Here is a 25323-nt window from a genome sequence, read left to right as displayed (position 1 = left end):
GTGGATTGCACCCTGAGCCTTGCAGAGTCAGGCCCAGGCTTCCACTGGGCCCACCACAAGCAGCTCTGAGCTCACCCAACCCTACCCATTGCCACCTGACCTGGGGGTTCTAGACCACTGGCTCTACCGGTCAAAATGGGAGCCTCAGCGATCTCCCTTTCCCGCTGGAAACAACCTAGGACTTCTCCAAGAAAACGCACATGGCAAAAAGGAGCACTAGGCCCTGGTGGGATGCCCCCTTACCTGCTTGTGATTGATCAAGTGGATAGCCAGTCAATCAGGGGTTGTTGTTTTTTTAATGATCCCCCCTTCACATCTCACTTCCCTCTGTGGGCCCCTAACCTCGTGTTGTGCCCCCCCCCCATTTATGCAATTTTTACCTGTGGCCCCCTTTGAATATCCTGTCCACCCCAGGGGGCCATATGGCCCCCGGTTGGGAAACACTGGTTTGCCGCAGGGGGCAACTGGGCACACAGCTATGGGTCTCTAGTCAAGTAGCTGCTGAGAGACGTATACAGAACATTCAGATGTGGACGGTTGTGTATGGGATGTGGGGAGCAGCTCATAAGAAGTGAAAGGGAAGGGAAGCAAGGGTGCAGCCCATTGCCTTTCCTTTCTCCCTCCTGCTGATGAGATCCCTAAGCTAGCAGGCCAAGGCCATGTGATGCTCCACACAATCTTTCCTATTCATGAGGTTATCAGCTGCCAAAGGAATTAAGAATCAGGTCTTAGGTTTTAGAGGAGACAGTTCTCAGGATTTATCTCCCATGACTAACATTTACCTTGTATTTTTTTATTGTTTAACAAACAGTGTTCTACTCTGAGTTATTTGCGGGTGGGGAGTGGGAGCAGGCTACAGCTCAGTGTGACAAAAGCAAGTGCCTGCTATTTAAGGTATTACATGTCTCTCATGGGTCAACAATGAACACACCTTGCAAAACACAACCTTGTCTGCCTTTTGAAGAACATTCTTCTTAGAATACAACTTCCTTGATCTTCCTTTTTTTATTACATTTTCTATTTGCTTCAAAATACTGACTGATCTGTAAATAACAAAAGCTCACATGTTCCTTACCTTATTGTAGAAAATGCAGGTGACCTTATGTTGTATTTCAGCAGCCATTATTTTCCCTTTGGCCAGAGGGACCATCCTACACACAATGCTAATATGTTTTTGAGACGCTTATAGGAGATCTATGTCTTATTTCTATTCTTGACATCTAATCCTTAATAAGGCAATACCATACTAAGAGCCTTTTTGATGGTTATAAGAGTGCTGTATTCACTAGTGCAACATCAAGACAATAAATAAGGTAGGTGTGGAAAGAAACTTCAGTGATGCCTGAATCCTGAAAATCTCAAAGTAAGCATCAGACTATAGGGGGAAAAAGCTGAAAGAATAACATTGGGTCTTATTAGATAAACCAGAAGGAAAAAACATTGCTCTCTTTTGTTTTATAATGTCATTGTTTTCTACACTGCGTCATGAATTTGAAAGACTGCTACAATCCCTAGACTAGGTAAATGGGATTAGGATTATTGAATGTCAATAAGTATGAAGAGAAATTTATTTCAATTTATTATTACCTTTTATTCAGTGGATTTTTAAGTATTTCTCGATCAATGTGACCCTTGTGCTTGATGACCAAAAACAAGCTTTTTTAATATGCAGTTCTACTGCTGTGAGGGATAACCAAAGATCACCTCTGTCCATAATGTTAAGGCAATTCCGTGTTAGGCTGAGTAAGTACCGGTAATTCTCATGCCTGAAAACCTTATTCTACCAAATACGAAGTTAGGAAATGCCATGAAAAACAATTTAGCTTTATCCCAAAGCTGTGGAAACTTTTTAGATATTGTACTCTTTATCCAAAAATGGTGTTTTTCTTGACTGAAAGTTACTTTGGCTCCTATGTTGCTCTGTAGCTCTATGGGAGCTTCTTGCAAAGAAACATCAATTTCTTTTTTTCTTCTCTTTTTTCTTCACTTTTCACTTCCCTCTGTGGCCCTCTAGTCTCGTACTGTGCCTCCCCCCTTACACGATTTTCACCTCTTGGAGGGGCCCCCGGTTGAGAAACACTGGTCTACAGATAAGCAGATTAAACAGCAGTGAGAGCTGTCTGACAGTGGAATAAACTCCCACCAGATGTGGTGGACTCTCCTTCACTGGAGGTTTTTATGCAGAGGTTGGATGGACACCTGCCATGGATGCTTTAGTTGAGATCCCTTCCAATTCTATGATTCTGTGAGTTTAGGGGGTCAGTCTGGATGATGTTCTGAGTCTCTTCCAATTATTTGGAGCATGTATCTGTGGAGGTAGAATGCATGAGAAGAAGCTTGCAGAACCGGTTCTTTTGTCTAGGTAGTGGCTTTGGCCGACTAGTTAAGCACCATGATTAGCATAGCCAAAGAAGTTGCTCTGTGAGCACTTCCATCCTATGCTCACATTATACATATAGGTGCAGATGAAACCATGCAGCCTAAAGACACCACTGCTGTAACCTCCTGGAATCTCTCACTGCTTGGAGATTGGGGTGGCACGTAAAAATAATAATCCAGAATTGCCCTTATAGATGCACTCTGAGCCAGAATAAGGTACTCCAGGGCATGAGAGCATGTCCCTCTTGACACCTACTCCCTGTACTCCCTGGCTGTAACCTCAGCACGTGGAGCTTTATTGAGCAAGAGTTTGCTGGAAAAGCGAACCCTTTTTGCATAGATGGATTTTCTTCTTAAGAGAGCTGCTTGCTGTGGCAGGATTCACATGCTACCTACGCTGTACACATCAGCAGGCCCACTCACACTGTTTTGCCTGCGGGGCTTCTTTAATGCTACATCTGGCTGGGATGACTCAGGAACTTCTTGCAGCAAGTGCAGAGGAGAGGGAAGGTGGCGATTCCTCTGGGTTTTGCTTGGAAGCTGAAGCAATCTTCCACTCTATCATGGAAAACTGTGCTCTTTGTAGCTGTGTGGATGGAAACTTACCGGAACGTCTCTTTCAAAGATTTCCGCTGAACTGCTGGGGCTTTGAGAAGCAGCTTTTAAGTCGCTGCATTTGAGAGCTATCCCTTATCCCCTTCACTGATTGCAGCAATCACTCAATGCTTCCCTGTTGTTGGGGGGCTGGGTCCATTTCCCCCCTTCTCTTCTAGCCTAGGACTGCTGTATGCATTCGATTTAAAGTGTTAGCTTTCATTCTGGAATTTCACCTTGATGCAATATTTTGGCTCCATATTTTCCAACACTTTGCCAATGTAGAATAAAACAACTCACATTCACTCACATTTCTTTTCACATTTTTTAAATCTCTAAAATCCTGTGCCAAAATAATGTTGGTAGCAGCTTCAGTTGCTTGAAACAATAGACTGAAAGAATGGCCAGGAGAGACATCTTATAAGAAATGATTTGGCGCAGTCTAATCCTGACATGGTGGCACCCAAGTTTTTGCCAGTCATACAGAAAACATATGGCTTCACAATCTGAGCATATTCGGGGCTCATGTGCTACAAAGCAACTGGGTTTTGCTCCAGAAAGGGAACATTTTGAAGTTTTATTTTACAACCATGAGGACCAGAAACACAGTCTTCAATTGAATCAAGGGCTTGATGTGTCCAAGTGTGCATGTTTATGGAAGGCAGCAGAGATGGTAGAGGGCAGGGAGGTTAGAGACTGGGAGGGGTAGATCAGGCAGTGGGTTAAGGAGGAGGAATTTGAAGAAAGGAAGGATACATAAGACCTGGCACAAAGAGGGATGATGACAGGGAGTTGGGAAAGCAAAGGCCTTGAAGGGAGGACCCAGAGGAAAAGGGGGTGGAGTGTATACAGAAATGGAATGCTAAGTAGACATAAATGTTAAGCCTAATGTGTAGCAACGGTGGAGCAAGCTGATCGGGTGCCTGAGGCAGTGTGTATGCCCTGTGCCCAACTGCCAGCGGGGCAGGGTAAGCCAGGGCAGGACGCTCTGTGGGGCCTCTGAGGAGTCTGCCTGCCTCCTTCCACTCAGCCGCCCTACAGTTGAGGGGGAGGCAGCGGGTGGACCGTTTGGGGCAGTGCGGAGCCTGCGGGCGCTCAAGCCACTGCGTCACTCCCAGGAGAGACACATGGCTCGGGCGCGCTGCAGGCCTGCAGTGAGTGCCACCCGACATTTTGTTACCCCCCTCAGTGGTGACACCCAGGGCGGACTGCCCCCACCGCACGCCCCTTCCTCTGACCATGAAGTGTAGAAAGCTGAATGAGAACAGAGTCCATTACAGGGCAGGGGGCATAGGAGACTGAAAACCAGGGGCTTGAGGAGTGGGTGGATGAAGGAAATTGAGATTTGAGAGGGCAGGAAGGAGGCAAGGAATTCTAGGGTGAGAGAGCCAAAGTGAAACTGTCCATGGAACATTCTCGTGCATGGCTGAGGCAATAGAAGCAGTGTGCTGATTGCAGAAGAATGTATGAGTCAGGCAGGACAAAGAGTTGGTGGGAAGAGGCTGAATATCACAGCCTCATCAGAACAACCCAGCCAGCCCTTTGGCTGCAGTTTGCATGAAATGTCACGATTTTTGGCTAAGTTCCGAGTCAAATCTAGCTCTTTCTCACTGCTAACTGATTGTTTGCCATTTAACTTTATGCTAATGTTAGTCTGGGAAAAGAATTGGCTCCCATAGCTTGTCATGCCACTGTTATTATTATTATTATTATATGATTATAATAATCTATGCTTCTACCATCAGTTGTAGGACAGGCAGGATTTCAACAGATGAAACTGTCCTCATCACTGGATCCTCCTGGCAGGAACAGCTTTGCATATTACAATTCTTCCCATGCAGCTGTTACAATGCATCTGCCAGAGGTTTTAAGTGTTAGAACGTGTCTCTGACACAACACGCCTACTTTTCCATTGTGCTTTCCATTTTGTAGCTAGTATTGCCTATGCTAAATGCCCCAGAAGCTTTTTATGGTGGCAGTTGTTACTGATAATTTTTGCAGTGACAACTCGCCCATTTTGTACCAATTATGTAACCTTTCGCGTGCATGGCATTTCACTGGCTTAGGTGGAAACTGCATAGGTTTGAGAGTTTCAAGGATACGAAGAGACTTCCGGATTGGCGCCTCCGGCAATGGCTGAGCTCCTCCGATCGGGAGGAACTTACTCCGTGGAAAACAGGGTCTGACCGCCACGGTGAAGGCGGAGTCCCATTGAAATCACAAGCGGGAGAAGCTTGTGAACCTGGGATTCGGCTGGCACCTTTTGCGCCTCCCCTACTCGCGGGGAAACGCTGTTTTGGGGATCTGGAGCGACATGGGGTGAGCGGCGCGGTGCTTTGAATCGACTGCTATTTTCATGGAGTGAAGCCGCATTGCTGTTGCTGGAGAGCGCTGACTTTTTCCTGTGGACAATTGGATTTTAAACAACTACCCGTGAGTAGAACGGAAAATTGGATCTTTAAATATCTTAATTTGGTGCTGAAGCGGGAAGGTCATAAACAGGAAGTCCGCCTTCCGCTTTTGTAAATAGACTGAAGCAAAGACGTTACAAGCTAAACTCTCTGAAAGCTTTTGATAAAAGATTAAATTTCCATCGGTTAAAAATACAGAACCCCCCTTGGAGGCAGGTGAAGAGGGGGGAAATTTTGAATTTTGAACTTAGTAAGCCTGCAGGAGTGAAAGGAAAATCAAATCACCTCAGCTCTGAACCTGGGAACGGGTTGCCAGATGACGTTTGGGGAAAGTTCGTTGACAGAACGGATTTGACAGCTAGCTAAAATAAGAGCATGATACTGTTTCCATTGTCCTCTTCTGCATTCAAAATGGAGGAAAAGTAACTGAAAATCAAAACTTTTGTTTATTGCTTGAGCTGTGCTTGAAAGAACTCATACAAGTGGAGACTGTTTCCCTCTAGAGGGAGCTTTTGAAACTGTTATAGGAGTGTAACTGGAAGATCTCCAGCTGCAAGATAAGGATTCTGAGAACTAGTGATTGACCTTGGACTATTCAAAATGTTGATAGGAGAAGATATTGTGACTCTATTATGTAAAATAAGTCATTCGCTGGAAGAGCTTAATAAAAAGACGGATGCCACGACTTTTAAAGTTGATAACTTGGAACAGAAAGTGACTAATTTGATACAGGAAGAGAGCACCAACACAGAAATAATTCAGGACCTGGCACAGGAACCTACTTTGGCAGAACAAATGGTGGAGGAAAAGGAGAAAGTTGTTGTTTTTGAACCTAAAATAACACAAGCGGGACCCTTAGTTTTACAGAAGCAAATTGAGGACTATAAATTGAGGCCTTTTATGATTGAATATAGAATAAGTCAGATTTCGAGGATTGGATCCCGGTTTGGACTTGAGAAGGAAAGTCGGAATGATCCGTCTATCCAGGGATTAATTGACTTTTGGGACATGGACTCGGATTTGGAGGAGATTGAAGTTTTGGGGGCCTTTGGATTTGGAAGAATCTTGAAATACGTCCTGAAACACTTTATAGACCCTAGCTTCAACTATGGAAATCTGGCTGAACTATCCAGAAGGAATAAAAATATTGTTAGGATTGAGTTTTCTCGAGATTTGCTCTCTAGCAAATTATAAGAATATTATAAGAATATGAAGAAGATCTGCAGAAGGGACCTGGAAAAGAGTTAAGAGCCTCGGACATAAGATCTCCAGGTTGATGGACTATATGGAATTGACGGAAAGGACTGGCAGAATCTGAAACCAGGGAGAGGAGTTGATGGAAGAAGATTGAAAAAATTAAAGTTTATATGTAGAAATAATGCAAAATTAATGAGTAATAAAAAATGGTGGATTGATATTTTATGGATTTAGCAGAAATGTTATAAGGAGTTAAGTATTTTAGTTTTAACGTTAAAATAAGGTTTAAAAAATATGTTATGTATAATATGATAGAGAATAGAGAAAGATGGAAAGGATTTGCTGAAACAACTAGTAGAAGTGGAAAACAAAAAGGGAGGTGAGAGGAGGTCGAGGAAACAAGGGAATGAAAGAAAGAGTATCGAAAAGGAGGGATGTAAATTTTTTTAAATTGTTTTTGATTTGTTTTATTTAGGGTTAGGGTTAGGGAGTGGGTTTTTTTAGTTTAGCTTAGTTTATAGTGTTTAGGTTATGTTTTGTATTGTTTTTATGTTGTATTGTATTGTACTTTTTTTCTTTTTTTTGCTTCTGTTTTCTCTTCTTTTAAAAGTAATAAATATTATTTTTTAAAAAGAGAGAGTTTCAAGGATACGGTAACTCGTTTGTGTGTGTGTGTATGTGTGTGTGTGTGTGTTTAAAGCAAATGGTTGGCTACAATAATGTAATAGTAGTAGTAGTAGTACCCCACCCATCTGACTGGGTTACCCTAGCCACTCTGGGTGGCTTCCAACGTATACAAAAACATACTACAGTATCACTGCTACTACTACTACTACTACTACTACTAATAATAATAATAATTTATTTATACTCCACCCATCTGGCTGGGTTTCCCCAGCCACTCTGGGCGGCTCCCAATCGAATATTAAAAACATTAAACATTAAAAACTTCCTTATAAAGGGCTGCCTTTGGATGTCTTCTAAAGGTTCTATAGTTACTTATCTCCTTGACATCTTTGTCAAGATCTTCCCCAGCTGTGGGTTTGGGGATGTTCATATGCATTTGCTCAAAGCGGGTGGAAAGCAGGGTTGCTGCATTGTTGTTGTTATTTGCATTTATCATTCACTCTGTTTAATAAAAAGTCTCAAAGCAATTTGACAAGGTGGAATAATAAGGCATAAAAGCAACTGGAAACAAGCAGAAGTTTTAAAAAAACAAAATAATAATAACACAAAATCACCGAGCAACATTTTACTGGAGACTAGTCACATCAGTAAAAGGTGAGCTCTACTGTAGGAGTCAGATTTAACTGAAATAAAGTTGGAAAGAGATGGCTATTGACTTCAGTGCCACATCACCTCAGATGACTTAACTATCCCATGGGCTGTTTAAATACCAATCTGATTCCGAGCAGTGAAACCTAAAAGGAGCTCCTGAGGACCCCAGGAAGATGAAATACAGTATCACACTGTTCTCATTCCTGGAGGTTGAGAGCACTCTTGAAACACATCCTTGAGGCTGGGAACGTTTCCATAGCTTGCTCTCCTACAGAGGTATGAGAGAAAATTCAATGTCATGATGCTTCTGCAGCGATTGTGAACAATGCTTCAATGTCTTACAATAGGTAAACTAGGTTTTAAACTTAATTTTTAAAATTAACTGGATGTTAAACTATGGTTTCCAAAGTTGTACTGCTCAAGGTTCTGTTTTTTATTTTTGTTTTGTTTTTTTAAAAAAGGAAAAGATCTAATGTTAAATGTTCTTACGTGTCCAGCCTTGGCTGCCTGCAGCTTACTCAGAGTGCTGTTTAATGGAAATGAGGTTTGAGAAGCTAATTCACCTGTGATGCCTTTGGAGAAGCAGAAGTATAAAGAAAGGAGAATCCTGAGTCATCGCATTTCACCACTAGGCCTTGATGGTTTTACAGTAAAATCCTATGCGTGTTTATTCAAGGGAGCGGCAGTAGTTCAGTGTCGGATCATCTACCTTGCATGCAGGAGGTCTTTTGAGTTCAGTCTCTAGCATCTCTAGGTAAGGCCAGGAGAGAACCTAGCCTAAAATCTCTGGGGAGCTACTGGCAGTTAGTGCAGACCATACTGAGATATGGACCAATGGTCTGACTCAGTTTAAGGCAACTTCCGATATTCCTGTTCCCAACTAAGCCACAGTGTGTTTGATGGGGTTGGCACAGTATAAACTGTGTCCTGTATTTTTGTATTTAGCTTCCACTTTGAAATATTTTGTTAACTCCCTTCGTGCATGGCTCAGTCCCACACAGAGCTACATGGGAGTAAGTCAAATCAAAAGCAAAGGGATTTGCTCCTGAGCAAATGAAAACAAGATTGCAGCTCACATGAACAAATATCCAAAGTGTGGTAATAACTGGGCAGAGTTTTCCTGTTCGTATTTTCCAACTAGTTATTTTCAGGCACGTGGCAATTTTTGAGGTGGCACTTCTGTGGCAGAGTAGTTTTGTGAAAGCAGCTCTGCATTGTTAAATCTCAAGTCCCATGTCCTGAAAATGTGGTATTTGAGGCATGTTCAAACACCTTGGGGCATTTTCACACAACTACTTGATTACATATAAATGGAATAGGAAAGTCACTTCAGGGGACTCTTCTACTTCAGAATAAAGAGGTGTGTGGACTGTTAATTGGGTATTTAAGAGGGAAATAAACATTCATAACAGATTAGACCATATAAAGCAACAATGGGGCATAGACAGTTATGCCAATTACAGTTCAGATACTATTACCCTACAATTAGAATCTTAGAATCTTAGAATCATAGAATCATAGAGTTGGAAGAGACCACAAGGGCCATTGAGTCCAACCCCCTGCCAAGCAGGAAACACCATCAGAGCACTCCTGATATATGGTTGTCAAGCCTCTGCTTAAAGACCTCCAAAGAAGGAGACTCCACCACACTCCTTGGCAGCAAATTCCACTGTCGAACAGCTCTTACTGTCAGGAAGTTCTTCCTAATGTTTAGGTGGAATCTTCTTTCTTGTAGTTTGGAGCCATTGCTCCGTGTCCACTTCTCTGGAGCAGCAGAAAACAACCTTTCTCCCTCCTCTATGTCACATCCTTTTATATATTTGAACATGGCTATCATATCACCCCTTAACCTCCTCTTCTCCAGGCTAAACATGCCCAGCTCCCTTAGCCGTTCCTCGTAAGGCATCGTTTCCAGGTCTTTGACCATTTTGGTTGCCCTCCTCTGGACACGTTCCAGTTTGTCAGTGTCCTTCTTGAACTGTGGTGCCCAGAACTGGGCACAGTACTCTAGGTGAGGTCTGACCAGAGCAGAATACAGTGGCACTATTACTTCCCTTGATCTAGATGCTATACTCCTATTGATGCAGCCCAGAATTGCATTGGCTTTTTTAGCTGCCGCGTCACACTGTTGGCTCATGTCAAGTTTGTGGTCAACCAAGACTCCTAGATCCTTTTCACGTGTACTGCTCTCAAGCCAGGTGTCACCCATCTTGTATTTGTGCCTCTCATTCATTATTAGCAAACAAATAAAACCCTCCTCCACCACAGTCTCAAGCTTTCTAGTCATGTGCAATATATTACATCAGGGGTGGCTGATCCAGACCAGGGAACCTGCTCCAGTCCTCCCAAGCATTGTTTTCTCTCTTCCCCTCATCCCAGCCCCATTGCCTTTACCAAAGATGTCATGGGTTTTGAAGACCCCCAAACTCAGGACAAAAGGGAGAAACACACTAAGAGGAAGGCACACTTGGCAAAACCTCACCGTGATCAACTCCCGCCCAGAAACCTATGTCCCCCACTGTGGAAGGATGTGTGGATCCAGAACTGGCCTCCATAGTCTCTTACGGACTCACTTTTAAAACCGTGTTTATGGAAGACAATCTTACTCAGCTATGAGTGATCGCCGAAGAAGAAGAAGAAGAAGAAGAAGAAGAAGAAGAAGAAGAAGCCAGCAGTAGCAAGGAAGTAGACACATCACTAGTGTGGAGAGTTTTCTGTGTGCACATGCAAATGCAAGAGTGCAGGCTTTGAAAAGGTAAAGCTGCAATTCAGTGGGTAAGTTCTCATTAATACATTTGCTTCTCCTGAGCCATTTCTTTCTTCTTCTTTTGCCATACCTGGTTTTCTTATCTTTTGACCCTACTGGAATGGTCAAGTGGGGAACTTCCATGTGTGTCACACCCACAACATACATTTTAAGCACTTTAATTCCTCTTTACGGATCATGGCTTTGCCCCCAAAGAATCCTGGAAACCGTAGTTTGTAAAGGAAGCTGAAAATCGTTAGGAGGCCGTTCACAAGTGACATTTCCCAGAATTCTTTGGGGGGAGAAGCCACAACTGTTTTAAGTGGAACAAGAGACTTTACATGTATGATGTGGATGTGCTCGGCAGTCACATTTTGGTGCACTGTTGCCCAGCGCACATGTCTGGAAGGGTTACAATGCTGTTTCATGCTACAGATCTGAGAAAGTACACTGAACTCTTTCTTCTATGACTATTTCACTAGGGGTAAAATGCAGGAAAGCAGGCATCTGGAGTGAGAGGGGGGAATAAAACAGCTACCACACACAATGAGCTGGTGAGAAACAGCCCACGATATATAGCCCTCTGGTGGTGTCATGACATCTGTTGGTTTTGCTTTATTGAGCAAGTGTGACTGCCAACAAGTGGCAAAATCCTGAGAAGCACAGTATCCATGGCAACTCCAGGCTCTGCAACATGTGGTCATAGGAACTGCAATCCCTCCCCCCCTGCTCCAAATACCCTGCACAGCACCCAGCTGTAATGTAAAGTGGGGCGAAGTCTCGGCGCATGGCACCGATCATGATCTTCTCCAGTGATTTCAGTCGGGGAAAGGTCACAGAATCTGAACGTGGACAAGAGAAAACAACACCCGTTATGTAATTCTAGATCATCCTCATTGGTGATGTAACAGCTCGCCAGCATGGGATGTTTACAACTTACGTACCCCACATCTCCACCTGCCTGAAGGAGCCACGATAATGCCCACTTCAAATGTTTGTGCTGATTGTCGAAAGGCACGCCTAATGGTAATTGCACCTTTACAGATGCCTGCGAATTTTCTCTGGGTGTTACATAAGGGGAAACTGGGTTGCACTCTGAAGAGTGGAGGAATATATCTTACAGCATGTGAGGAGGTGAGAAGGAAGGGTTCAAAAGCGTGTGTGTGTGTGTGAGAGAGAGAGAGAGAGAGCGCGCGCGAGCGCATCGTGCCAGGGTTGATGTGACATGAAAACCCATCTTCTTGTCCTGTCTCCCTTAGGAAAGGATTTGGGGTAGTCTTAAAAAGAGACCAGTCAAATTCATTCACTGAAAAGGCTAGAAAGCTGCTGCATGGAAAGACCCCTCAAACCAGAGAGAGCACTGAGTCCAGCTGAGTTCTTCCCTCTTTTTCTAGCAATCAATCATTCCCCCCCTCCCCACCCCTTTAAAAAGAAAAGGGAAGAGGAGACCTGAAATCATTCCTTTCTTGCATCATCACAACTCCCCAGGGGATTGTCTGGCAGACAGGAACTGCTCCCTGACTTTCTTTCCTTGTGAAATGCTTGGCAGGGGAAAGAAAGAAAAGGGGAACTTCCAATAGCGTGATCTTGGGAACCTCTCCAGCCCTCTCAAGGGCTCTTTTAACAGACTCACAGAATTGTAGAGTTTGAAGGGACCATGAGGTTCATCTTCTCCAGCCCCCTGCAATGCAGGAATCTTTTTGCCCAATGTGGGGCTTGAAACCACAACACTGAGATTAAGAGTCTCATGAGCTATCCCTCAGGATACCAGGGCCAAGCCATCTATGGGGCAGGTATTGTTTTGTTTTGTAGCTGGCCCTGCTGGGGACACCCAGCTGCATTCTGCAGACATTACATGAGGTCCATCAGGGCCAGGGAAGTACAGGGAGGAACGGCAAGAGATGTGGAAGGGCTCAGGATCAGGATGAGACGGTGCCATTGATTTCTAAGTTGAAGATACATATCTCTAGCACAGGGCAAACATCCAAAAAGAAGGGAGAGAGAACTGTATGTGGCACCAGAGCCAAGTCACTCTAATCTAAGCAGAAAATTGCCTTAGGCTGACCGCTCCCTTACGCTGCCCTGTGTGCTTCTCCTTCCCTGCACAATGCAGCACTTTTACAACAGGCATCATTGGGACAGGTGGCAGCCGTGGGAGGTGGGAGGGCAGCAGTTGCGTGCTGTGCTCCTGCCATGTGTGAGACAGGATTGGTGCAGCACAGCCTTTTCTCCGCTCTGGCATAAGAGATGCAAGGGAGACGAGGGAGCTGGGACAGCTCTGCAGCAGCTAATGAGGATGTTCTCCCGGAGTGGCAAAGATGCAAAGCAAACTTACGTTATGGTGCAATTCCCCAGCATGGTTTTTGCACGTGGCATCCTATGGTCTGGATTGTGGAGGCTGATCTGTGGCGAGTAGGTGGGGCAGAGGGAGGATGGAGAGAGAGAGAGGAAGAGGGAGAGAGGGATGTGTGTTCCCTACTCTCTTCCTACTTGTCATGACCATTGACAAAGGTAAAAGGTATATTTGTTTTGTGTCAAGCAAACAGTGAAATCAGGGCTAGAGTAACAGACTAAGCTGATCGCGCGACACTTCCAGGCAGGTTCATAGGAACTCGGGAAGCTACCTTGTACTGAGTCAGACCATAAATCCGTCTAGATTGGTGTTGTTTCTACAAGGTCTTGCAAGCAGCTTTCCAGGATTTCAGACGGCGGACTTTCCCACACCTACCTGGAGATGCTCGGAAATGCACCTGGGAACCCCTCCTCATGCAGAACAGATGTTCCGCCCCTGAGCTCTGCCACCCAAGAACCTCTATATAATAAGTTTCAAGATTACGTTGCGAGGCCGATAAGAAAACAAAGAAGTCAACAAAACCCTGCAAAGGAGCAATGAGGCCTGCCCTACACCTGTAGGTGAATTTACAGCAAGTTTGTGCATTCATCAAATCATTGAATTGTAGAGATGGAAGGGTAGCGGAGGATCCTCTAGTCCAACCCCCTGCAATGCAGGAATATGCAGCTGCCCATTATGGGGGTCGAACCTGCGACTTTGGCATTATCAGCACTATGGTCTTTGGCACTCCAGACAGCAGTTTAGCTAGCTGCTCAGGTGCCAGGCACCAGGGGGCAGAGCTAGCTGCCATGGGCGGCTCTGGCCGACCACTGGATAGGAAGAGCTGGGGCAACCTGTCCGCCACCTCCCCCTCTGCTGGAGAGTAGTCGAGAGGGAGGCAGCTAGGGCACCCTGCAAGCCAGCCCTGCAGCCTCAGTGCCACCCGTGGCACCCTACCCCCTCCTCCCCTCTTCCTCTGGTACTGCCTCCAGAAGTGGCTGAACTACAACTCCCATCAGCCCCAACAAGCATGGCCAGTGACTGGGGACGATGGGAATGGTACTTCAGCAAAATCTGGACGACCAAAGGTTCCCCATACCTGGTTTGTCAAGAAGCCAGGGAGGGTCTCCTGGGGCCATCATTGCATATCTTTAAGCGCCAGGCGAAAATGTTTCCCTATAACCAGGCCTCTGGCTGATTGACATCCAATGCCCTTTTAAATGTGTTGTGGGAGGGGGGATTATTGGTTTGTTGTTGTTCTTATTTTATTATGCATTTTGTGGTTTTTATATTGTGTTTTTTATGTTATGAACCACCCTGTGATTTTCGAATGAAGGGCAGTATTCAAATTTAATAAACCGTAATAAAAATAGTTATGTTCAGTGGGATTTACTTCCATGTACACAAGATCACAAGCTAAATGCCATTGAACATAGACTTCAACAGGTAGCCAATCTTCTGCATGCTTACTTGAAAGTAAATCCCACCATGTACAATGCATCTTGCTTCCGTGCATAGGATTGCAGCCATGCAATCCAATTCTAGACATGCTTACTCAGAAGTAAACCTTGCCATATTCTGTGAGACTTACTGTGGGGCTTGCGGGTGGCACTGTGGGTTAAACCACAGCGCCTAGGACTTGCCGATCAGAAGGCTGGCAGTTCGAATCCCCACAACGGGGTGAGCTCCCGTTGCTCGGTCCCTGCTCCTGCCAACCTAGCAGTTCGAAAGCACATCAAAGTGAAAGTAGATAAATAGGTACCGCTCCGGCAGGAAGGTAAATGGCGTTTCCATGCGCTGCTCTGGTTTGCCAGAAGCGGCTTAGTCATGCTGGCCACATGACCCGGAAGCTGTACGCCAGCTCCCTTGGCCAATAAAGCGAGATGAGTGCCGCAACTCCAGAGTCGGTCACGACTGGACCAAATGGTCAGGGGTCCCTTTACCTTTACCTTTATGCATAGGATTACATTCTCTCCTACAGTGGAGCCTATTCTCAGATGCGTCTATAAACAACAGTGTACAACCATGTACAACTACAGTCCCTTATTTCAATATGACTTTGGCAGAGACTTCTGCTTTCAAATTTAGGATCTAATAAATTCATAAAATTGCTGTTAGCAACCAGCTCATTCCTGAAACCTTCTCATTTTCAGAATCTCAAAGTGCAGTACCATGTTAGAAATATTGTCCAGAAAATACCCTCCCAAGGATGTTTTTATTCCTAAATCCCTGTTCTGTGCGCATTTACTCAAAAGTAAGCCCTACTGAGTCCCCTGAGAGTGAACTCAATGGTGTATATGCACGTAGACTATGTGGTGTTTGTGATACACTAGCACAAGCCTTGACACACTGATGCCATTTCTTTACTGCTGTTGATGTTTTTGGGGTGTTTGATCTTAAATATTTTCTCAAAGGAAACTTTTCTTATGCTGAGTCAGACCATTGGCCCATCTTGCTCAACATGGACCTCTCTAAAACAACTGTCAACAGCTCTTCGGAAGTTCAGACAGGGGTCAGATGCCAGGGCCTGAATCTGGTGGGATCTTTTTTCAGGCAAATCATGTGCTCTGCCACTGAACTATGGCCCGTCTCCTCTTGTGTGTGACTCACTGCAAATTACTCATTAATGAATGCTTTCTTGTAGGAGTTAACCAAAGGGAGGTATGCCAATGAAATTCTAACCAAGGCTGCAATCCTAGGGCCTCTCTGGACATCTTTTTTAAGTGTGCATTTGTGGAGGCTTGTGCAAATGATGCTATCAGGGGTGGACTGGTACATGCTCCACACATTCAATACTTTTTGAGCCTACAAAAGTTTTGGGGTGGTCACACTTCCCTCAGAAGGTGGTGGACTGTCCTTCCTTGGAGGCTTTCAAGCAGAGGTTAAATCAGGGGTCGGCAAAATTTTTCAGCAGGGGGCCGGTCCACTGTCCCTCAGACCTTATGGAGGGGGCGGCGGTGGAGGGATGATGAGTGGCATACAAAAGGACTCTGGAGAGGGGCTGCTTTAAATGGCGGCCGCTTGAGCGATCATGCTGCTGGTGGTGCTGGCAGCAATCAAAGGCCAGCCCCCTTCCTCCTCTAGGCAGGGCGGGGAGAAGCCAGGAGGAGGGAGGGAGGAGGTGCTGCCGCGGTGTGTGTGAGGGAGGGGGAGGAATGGCGCAGCCTGAACGATCAGAAGCAGATCCATGCGGCGATTCCTGGACTGTCCGCGCGCCAGATCCAGAAGACAATTGGGCCGGATCCAGCCCCCAGGCCTTAGTTTGCTGACCCATGGGTTAGATGCAGAGCATCCATCTGTCATGGAAGCTTCAGTTGAGAGTCCTGCATTGCTGTGGATTGGATTAGAAGACTCTCAGTGTCCCTGCCAGCTCTACACCTCTATGATTCTATGCTTCATTCACTGCAACTTCCTACTGACATCTCATCAATTTTTATACCACAAATGTCCTGGTTTATTTTCCTTCTGCTATTGTTGCACAGTAGCCCCTCCGGACAATAATAATGCGGCTGCATCAGTGAGGCATTGTAGAACAATTAATGAACCTGGAGAAGTCCCCACCAATGCACTGTTACTGTGGCAAGAACGTGTTGCAGAATGGTTAAGAGTATGGTGCTGAAAATACCACTGTTGCAGGTTTGATCCCCGTAAGGGACAGCAGCATATTCCTGCACTGCAGGGGGTTGGACTAGATGATCCCCAGGGTCCCTTCCAACTCTATGATTCTATGAAAGCAACAACAGCAGCCCTTGTGCTTCTTGTATGAAGCTGGAATAAACCACTGGTCTGCAGGGGGCCCTAAGCACACTTAATAGGTACTAGACCCAATGAACACAGTGGGACTTACATCTGAGTAAACATGCCTACGTTTAGATCATTTTTTTAAAAAAGCAAAAGCTTTATTTTTCCTTATAGTTTTAGGCTCATGTGGCTGAATCTTAGTGTAAAGACAGTACACACACACAGAGCTGGTGGGAGGGGCTCCGATTGCTCAATAGTGAGACTAGGAGAAGGGAGTCTCTCATTCCTCCTTGGCTGGGAGAATAATGCCTGCAAGAGTGGGCAGAATTAATCACAGGGAGGCGAAAAGCTCAGCTGCCTTGGGGTGGAAAATATCTGGCAGCATGTTGCAGGTGGCCTTTTGCTGCCCGAGAGCAACGCGCAGCGCATGTTGCCACCGAAGACCAGCAACTGCTTTGCATGTGAGAATCACAAGCCAGGACTTCCCTGCTGACAGGAACGTGGGAAGGGGGAGAGCATCCTTTGCATGCTCTGTAAATTAAACCACCTACTTTGTGAAACAGTAGCACACAGCTTATAAGGGAGCTGAACCGAGTCACCTGAGCCCAAGGGATTTTGAAGACAAAAGATACTTGCAAGATGTTTATTTCCACCCACCCTCACTTTTGGACTCTGCCAGCTTCATTGATCCCCGTGACGGATGATGCTAGTTATTATGAAAACACAGAAATTGTCAGTGCAAGCCCTTTATCTGGAAGTATTTATCTGGAAGTAACTATAATGGAGGGACGCAGGTGGCGCTGTGGGTTAAACCACAGAGCCTAGGACTTGCCGATCAGAAGGTCGGCGGTTCAAATCCCCGTGACAGAGTGAGCTCCCGTTGCTTGGTCCCTGCTCCTGCCAACCTAGCAGTTCGAAAGCACGTCAAAGTGCAAGTAGATAAACAGGCACCGCTCCAGCGGGAAGGTAAATGGTGTTTCTGTGTGCTGCTCTGGTTCACCAGAAGCGGTTTAGTCATGCTGGCCACATGACCCGGAAGCTGTACACTGGCTCCCTCAGCCAATAAAGCGAGATGAGCGCCGCAACCCCAGAGTTGGTCACAACTGGACCTAATGGTCAAGGGCCCCTTTACCTTTATATCTATAATGGACCCAAGCAACAGGCTTACATTTCATTAGCTTGTATCCAATGGTGGTTTTGCACTAGCAGCAAGTGTTTCTGCTCATACAAGGTGGGACATCCAGTTTTCCTGCGATGCTCTTACCTGCTGCAACCTTCTGCTCTGTATCCCATAATGCTCTGAAGACTCCCCTAGCCTTCAGGAGCAACTTTTTCTTTTTTTTTTCAAGGCTGCAGAGGATGGGGAGGTTCCATGAAGCTAGCTCAAAGCCAACACTGAATACAACCCGTTTACATGGGGCGGCGGGGGGGGGGGAGTCCAGCTGATTTCTAGGCAGTTGTTGGCATCTGTCTGCCTTGGGAGACAATGGAAGAGGGCACCTTCAGGGGTGAAGGCAAGCCATTGGAGAGTTTACAGCATCACCCGTGGCTGTAGAGACTGCTATGGGAGAGGCATGTTTTGTTGCAGCTGGGGCAGGTGAACATTGTACCATGGCATTTAAGCACTTTATTGACCAAAGACTGCCCAGCTTAAAGCGGGTGGTATAGAGTTCCAAACAGTTTACTTTTATGTAAACATGAATAGGGTCAAAACCATAGGAATATTTCCAATAGAGTAGTATCTATAGACAAGCCAGTAAATGCTGGTCTATATCTGGCATAACTGATCTGGAACCTTTAAATTGCTTAATAGTTCAGTTTCTTTCTTTTTTTAATAATGCAATAAATCTAGGTGGGCAAATAATTAATTTTTTTAATAATGTCATCCAACTGCAACAGATTAAAATGCAAAGAATTGCAGAAGCCTTCGTGAGTTAAAAAAAATATTGTTGGTATAGAGTCTGTTATGCTTTGAAGCATGCCAATGGTCTGACACGGCATATATATCTAAATGTGGCTGGTACAAGGTATTTAGGCATATGAATTGTCATATAGATTGCCCAGCCAGCCTCCAAGGGAGTTTTGGAGCAAGACGCACATGACACTTGAAGGATTGCAACAAGGAATCTATTGTGCAGACAGCTCAGAGTCGGGAATATTGCCAAGAAGACCTATGCTCTCTTTGTTTCCTTAGTACCAGAAACAAGTCTGGGCATGATTTTGTCCACAACTGTAGAGATGGTGCTGGGGTTCAATCTCAGAGTTTTCTTGTTCTATTATTATTTTTAAAACACTCATTTGCTGCTCAACCACATCCTTCCCTACTAAGATTCCCAAGATCAGAGCAGTGAAACCAAAAGTAGGTCAGGAGTTCTCAGCTTTATTCTTGTTCCATACCAGAAAAGATTTGTACACTGATTGTCCCACTTCACAAACTACCCCCCCCCCCGCCCGGTTAAGCCTTTTGATGACAACAGTGATCAAACTGCTCTTCATTTAATATGTCAACCCCAGAGCTGGGAACAATGAAATAAACTAACAATAAAAATATACAGAAAAAGGAAACAATATGCAAAAAGTGCAGAATCCCATTTTTTTAAAAAATCCAATAAATAGCATAAATTACCGTGTTTTTTGCTCTATAACACACACCCGACCATAACATGCACAAAGTTTTTAGAGGAGGAAAATCCGTAGGCATGCCACCCATAGGCATTTCCTCCATAACACACACAGACATTTCCCCTTACTTTCTAGGAGGAAAAAAGTGAGTGTTATGGTGCAAAAAATATGGTAACTATTTCCCAATGGTCGAACAAATCTAAACAGCAGTGAGGACAACAATTAGAATTTCCAATTTAACCAAATTCCTGGGTAAAAAAAAAAGACCAATCAAATGTTTTTTAGCAACAGTTCCCACCCAGAGGAAGCCCACTCACACCCTTTGTCCCTTACCCCAAAGGGGCCTCACTCTGCCAACCGACTCTCGCAACTTCATGCTTTTCACCCCCATGCTCTCACCCTGAGTAGCATTATTTGTTGGCCATAAGGATGCACAGCAACCCCCCCCCCACACACAATATGAAGACACTGGGCTGTTAGGGGTGATCGACTCAACTATCCACCGAACAGCTGAAACCAATAGCACATAAATGTGTAAGTACAGCTTTAAGATTGTAGTATATCGTCTTATATGTTAGCAGTAAATCCTACAAGCCTGTTGTGTATACTAACTCTTGAAATGGGATACATCACACAAACCTTCCAATGGGGGGCATTACCCTGGCAATGTGCCCACTTAAATTACACTACCATCCTGCACATTTCTGATTAGAAGAAAGTCCCACTAAGTCAGTATTTTAGAATACCGTACTTTTCTGTGTAAGACGAGTTTTATGTTAAAATAATCTTTAAAAACTGGGCTCATCTTATACACAGATAGTGCGGGGGGGGGACAGGGGATTGTTTGCTGCTGCGAGCAGGAGATTGTCAGCGGCAATAGTGCAGGTGATTGTGGGCTTCGGCAAGGGCTGTTGTCGATTGGCTGCTGCAGCGGCATTTGGGTGGGTGATTGGCTGCTGGTGGTGGTGAGCGGTCAGCCGATTGGTGGCTTCTGCCTCGCGTGCTTTTTCAAATGTTGTTCAGGCGGGTGAGCGATTTTCAGTAATCTTGGGGGGCGTGTTATACATGGAAAAATACGGTACATGGGTTTTGTTTATGCTGAGATAACTGTTTAGACTGATAACCAAGCTCAGAATTTTTTTTTGTGTGTGTGTGTGTGTGTTTTAAACCACAGGTCAGATTGGCTACAGATGCCCCTCTTTATTGATTCAGAAGATTGTGAAGGGAGGGTGATTATTGCTAACAATGTCATACTGCATGAATGGAGCCAGTGCAGTTGCATGTTAAATTTGCAGATCTACTGGGTGGAGAGAGCTTTGCTTTGAGAGATGGAGGGAGGGAGCCTGCTCACCACTTTTGACACACCTGTCCTTCAAAGAAAGGAATTAAAAAATAAAAAATAAATACCCACTCTATCTGGATAGCTATGTAGTATTTGTGTGTGCTTTTTTAAAGGTTGCTCAACTTTTGCAGGTCTAAAAACTGCTTTAAAAAAAGAAACAAAAAAAAAGTTTTAAAATGCCAAGATCTGTTATATGATGAAATATGCCTGTAATAGATCTTGTGTCTTTGTGGTGTCACAGACATTGTCCCCTAGATGCCCACAATAGTCACTCAAGGTTATGCGAGCTTTGCTTGTCCTGGTTTGTGGGAAGATTGCCCAGAAATCATAATTTGTTTGTTTGGCTGTTGGGAAACGTAATGTTCTCACATTGAAGCTGAAACATCTGCATGCCAAAAGGTTAAATTGTAGGGAGATTTATATATGTAATTTAATTGCTTAGGTTGGGTATCAAGAAATGCTTCTGGCATATCTTATCATAACCACACTTACTTGGACAAAAATCCAGTGAATGTCAACAGGTGTAAACACTGGGAAAATAGAATTTCTTTCATGGGAGGTCCTGAAGAAGCGGTTGCATGAACATCTCATCATGATCAAGCCTTTGTGAAATCTCTGAAGGGTGTTGAAGTCCTTTTCAGCTCTAGGATGGAGCACATCAAAGCAATTGCCTGGTCAGAAATTTTGATAACGGGCTATGAACTACAATGGCAGGTATTTGCAAAGAGACCTCACTCTGAACTTCAACTTGCACTCACCATATTTCACCATTCCTTGGGTGCCTCCCTCATGAGAGGTCTGGCGAATGGCAACACAGGAATGGGCCTTTTCTGTGGTGGCTCCCTATTTGTGGAATGCTCTCCCCAAGGAGGCTTGCCTGACACCTTCATTACCTCTCAAAGATTTTACAATTTTCAGAGTGGTTTAACAGTGAATCCCTCAGAAGCAGGTTTGGGGTAGGCTTGCCATAGTCAGAAAAATTCCTGACATGTCCTGGTTTTTGGGTGTAAAAATGGTGTCAGGGTTTTGTTTGCTGAATTGGCAAAATGTCAGGAATGTATGGCAACACGATAGAAAAAGCAGCGGAAACACCTCAAAAAGCTTTAAAACCACTATTTTGGGGGGAGGTTTCCCGAAAAAAGCTCAGCCATTTGGGTTTGTTCCCAGGGGAAAAGCCCAACAATTTGGGTGCGGGTGTCAGGAATTTTACTTTTTGAAATATGGTAAGCTTAGTTCTGGCGCATGCGACTGGTTTGGTTGAGCTGGGTGTAGGGCCTTGGGGGAGCCGCAACTATTATGTGCTGGATCCCTCTTTCCCGGGAACCTTTGGGAACTGAAGCTCTGTAAGGTGAACAGGGATCTCCTACAACTCTCCGCACCACTAACGAGCTCATAGCTGTCAACTTTCCGATTTGAAAATAAGGGATCAGCAGCCTCGAAAATAAGGGATCAGCAGCCTCACCTGTCCTGGGGACAGTCTGCGGGATATCTAACAAAACGGGATAGCAGAGGGAAACAGCGCTGGAATAAGGGAATTTCCCGCAAAAAAAGGGAAGGTTGACAGCTATGAACGAGCTACAGTTCCCAGGATCCCTTGAGGGAAGCCATGATTGTTTAAAGCGGCACCATAGTGCTTTAATTGTATAATGTGGCTACATAAAGGTAAAGAGACCCCTGACCATCAGGTCCAGTTGTGGCCGACTCTGGGGTTGCTCATCTCGCTTTATTGGCCGAGGGAGCCAGCGTACAGCTTCCGGGTCATGTGGCCAGCATGACTTAAGCCGCTTCTGGCGAACCAGAGCAGCGCACGGAAACGCCGTTTACCTTTCCGCTGGAGCGGTACCTATTTATCTACTTGCACTTTGACGTGCTTTCGAACTGCTAGGTTGGCAGGAGCAGGGACCGAGTGACGGGAGCTCACCCTGTCGCAGGGATTCGAACCGCGGCAAGTCCTAGGCTCTGTGGCTTAACCCACAGCGCCACCCGTGTCCCTGGTGGTAGGTATGTGGCTACATACCCACCATGTGGCTACATACCCATGGGTATGTGGCTACATACCCACCATCAAACAGACACTCCTCCTCCCTCCCCCAAGCCCGCATAACGTAGGTAGGGAGAAACAAAAATATGTCCATTTTACAGCTGCAGCAGAGCGAGCTCACCCTGTGATCTGGAAACCAGAAAGTTTAGGGCACCGTCTGCAGCTGCTGAAGAGCCGCTCTGGGCGAAAGCACAGCTCGGGCACTGTGTGAGGTGTTTTGCCCACAGAGCCAAAGCAGCAGCAGCAGCAGCAGGGAGTTTCTGAAGCGTCTGCTTTCCCCGTGCTCCGAGCCGTTTAGTCATCCACTCGAGCGTGTCTGCGTGCGGGTGCATGTGACCAGAGGTGGGAGGCGAGGGAGGGAAGGGAAGCGGGGAAAGGCCTTTGGGACTCGGCGAAGATTAAAAAGACTTAACGCTGACCCTCGCCATGAATGCCTGCTTAATCGCGCCCTGATCCTAATCTCACACCCAGGGCGGGTCCATTTCACTTTCCTTCGCGGCACTTTCCTGATTCAGCCGCCGCTCCCCAGTCCAGACATGCTTTTGGGGAGGATGCGGAAGGCCCTCGCTCCCTCCTGCGCTCCGGAGACCTTGCACCGGGCGCAGAGACAGGCGGGCGAGCAGAATTATTTGGAGACCGCTCCTCCTGCCCGCCGCCTCACCCTCGCCACTGCCTCTGCCTCTGCCTCGCACACGTACGCACCGGCGAGCCGAAGGTGTTATTCAAATCCTGGTGTGGGCGAGGCAAACGGGACCGAAGGCTGGGCGGCTACACCCAGCGCGTGAGAAAAGGATTTGCCGGCGAGAGAAGGCGTGGTGCTGAGGGCAGACTGGCAAGTGCAGCAGTTCAGGGCAATCGCTTCGGCATCTCTTCTGCCCTCGAAGGATCCTGGCTAGGAGCGCCCTCCGTTTCAGGTCCTCTGCAGGTTTCCCTCCGCCACCACCGTCCACAAAGTTCAAACATGCCAGTTGGGTCGATGGCGGTGACTGGTTTCAGACGGTGACTGGTTCTATCTCCCTCAAAAAGCTTAGCAGTGGTTCTCTAACATCCTGACCTCTCTCCCCCTACCCCCACATATAATTCTTATTATACAAAACATGAATTCCTATTCACATGAAGGAAGCCTAAAAGGCCATTAACTGTCCATAACTCATTCTCAAATTGCCCCCCCCCAGAATCAAATTGCCCCCCATGGGGTGTGTGCCCCAGTTGGGACCATGGGCTTAGAGCTTTCTCACCCAAGGGTGAGCCCACCTTCAGGCGTCGGTGGCTGCCATCTTAGTATAGACCAGAGACTTCTGTTTAAAACAAACAAACAAAACAAACAACTTCTCTACTTCCTATTGTGACAACATCTTCAGGTGTTTTTTAATTAAAATGCAATGGCCACAGTATTGGGGCGGGGCTTCTTTACTGTCAATGCACAGTTTTAGTTTCTCCCAAATGCTGCCTTCCCAGAATATGTGTTATGCTAGACCAGAGGTCACCAATCTTTTTGGGATTGGTCAGCAGATTTGGATTTCTTGAGGAAAGTGCTGTAGGTGCCATTCACAAAACAGCTGCCTTGGGGTGTCAGGCATGACTCAACATGGCTGCCATGGCTGCGTGTGGCATAATGCAAAATTAGAGCACAGCACTGTACCGTCATTGCTGCTCTTTCTCTCTCGGCCCCTTGACAGCGTCATGCTTACTGGGTGAAGTCAGCTATGTCCTACTGGTTTTGATTATGGAGACCACAAAATATTGATTTCCCCATACAATTAGCGCTGTTGTTGTCTAGTGACAACAGAGACCATTGCCAAGTATAAGGACAAATTTACTAAGTGGCTATGCCACTTATTAATGATGATGATGATGATACCCAACCCATCCAGCAGGATCACACACACACATTAATTCACTGTGCACATACAAAACTACAGACACACAGATATCTTCATTTGTCCACACACTTCACATATGCTTAAGTCTCTCGTGGGCTAGCCTGTCTGCATTTCCTTTCCATTATTTTATTGATTGAGCCATTGCATTTCCCTGGCATCTGCGTGTTGTGCCTGGAGAACAGCCAAAAGCTCCAGGCCTGAGAAGTTGCATCTCTGACAGGCAACCTTTGACCATTTCCCACGTGACCTTCATGCACAATGCCCAGTCGCTGCCTCTCTATATCTGCACCTAGCAAATTCTCCTCCAGGGACATCCAAACTCCCTTTCCCAGCCTCGGCCATCACTAAGCAACAGCAATCAAATGATGCTTCCTGCTTCCCCTCTGTGCTGATATCGTGACACCTGATTTCCCTGAGAACAAAACACCTTGCATCAGAACTGAATGTCTGCAGTCTGGTGGGTAGTGAACAGAATGTGAATCTCATTCCACCTCTGCCATGCCCTCATTTGTGGCTCGGTCTCCAAAGGAGGAATGCATCTCTCCCCCCTCCTTTTTTTAATGCTTGGAAAACAACCTGGCCCATGCATTACATGAAGGCTGAATTTTCTGCCCTGGTGCTAGATTGGGACCAGCATGAGTATACTACTAAAATGAAGTGAATCCACCTGTCAAATGAGAAGCACTTCTATGGATCTCTGCTGAAGCTAGGCAGGTGGCTGCTGAATGGGGCCTTTTCTATGGCGAAACCCAGATGA

At 45.7% G+C, this 25323-nt stretch overlaps 1 long non-coding RNA gene across 1 annotated transcript; it reads right to left on the bottom strand.

Moving 5' to 3' along the window:
* Window positions 1-16366: 16366 nt before the first annotated feature.
* Window positions 16367-22924, bottom strand: LOC309337476. Its single transcript, XR_014154341.1, has 3 exons — window positions 22805-22924; window positions 21135-21285; window positions 16367-17384 (listed from the first exon to the last, which is right to left on the bottom strand). It is a non-coding gene; the product is annotated as an uncharacterized lncRNA (long non-coding RNA).
* Window positions 22925-25323: the final 2399 nt, after the last annotated feature.

The sequence above is a fragment of the Podarcis erhardii genome (assembly GCF_964252035.2).
Source record: "Podarcis erhardii genome assembly, chromosome: 2".
Taxonomy (NCBI): Eukaryota; Metazoa; Chordata; class Lepidosauria; order Squamata; family Lacertidae; genus Podarcis; species Podarcis erhardii.
Note: the sequence above shows the minus strand (reverse complement) of the source record. Positions and strands in the feature narration are given on the sequence as shown.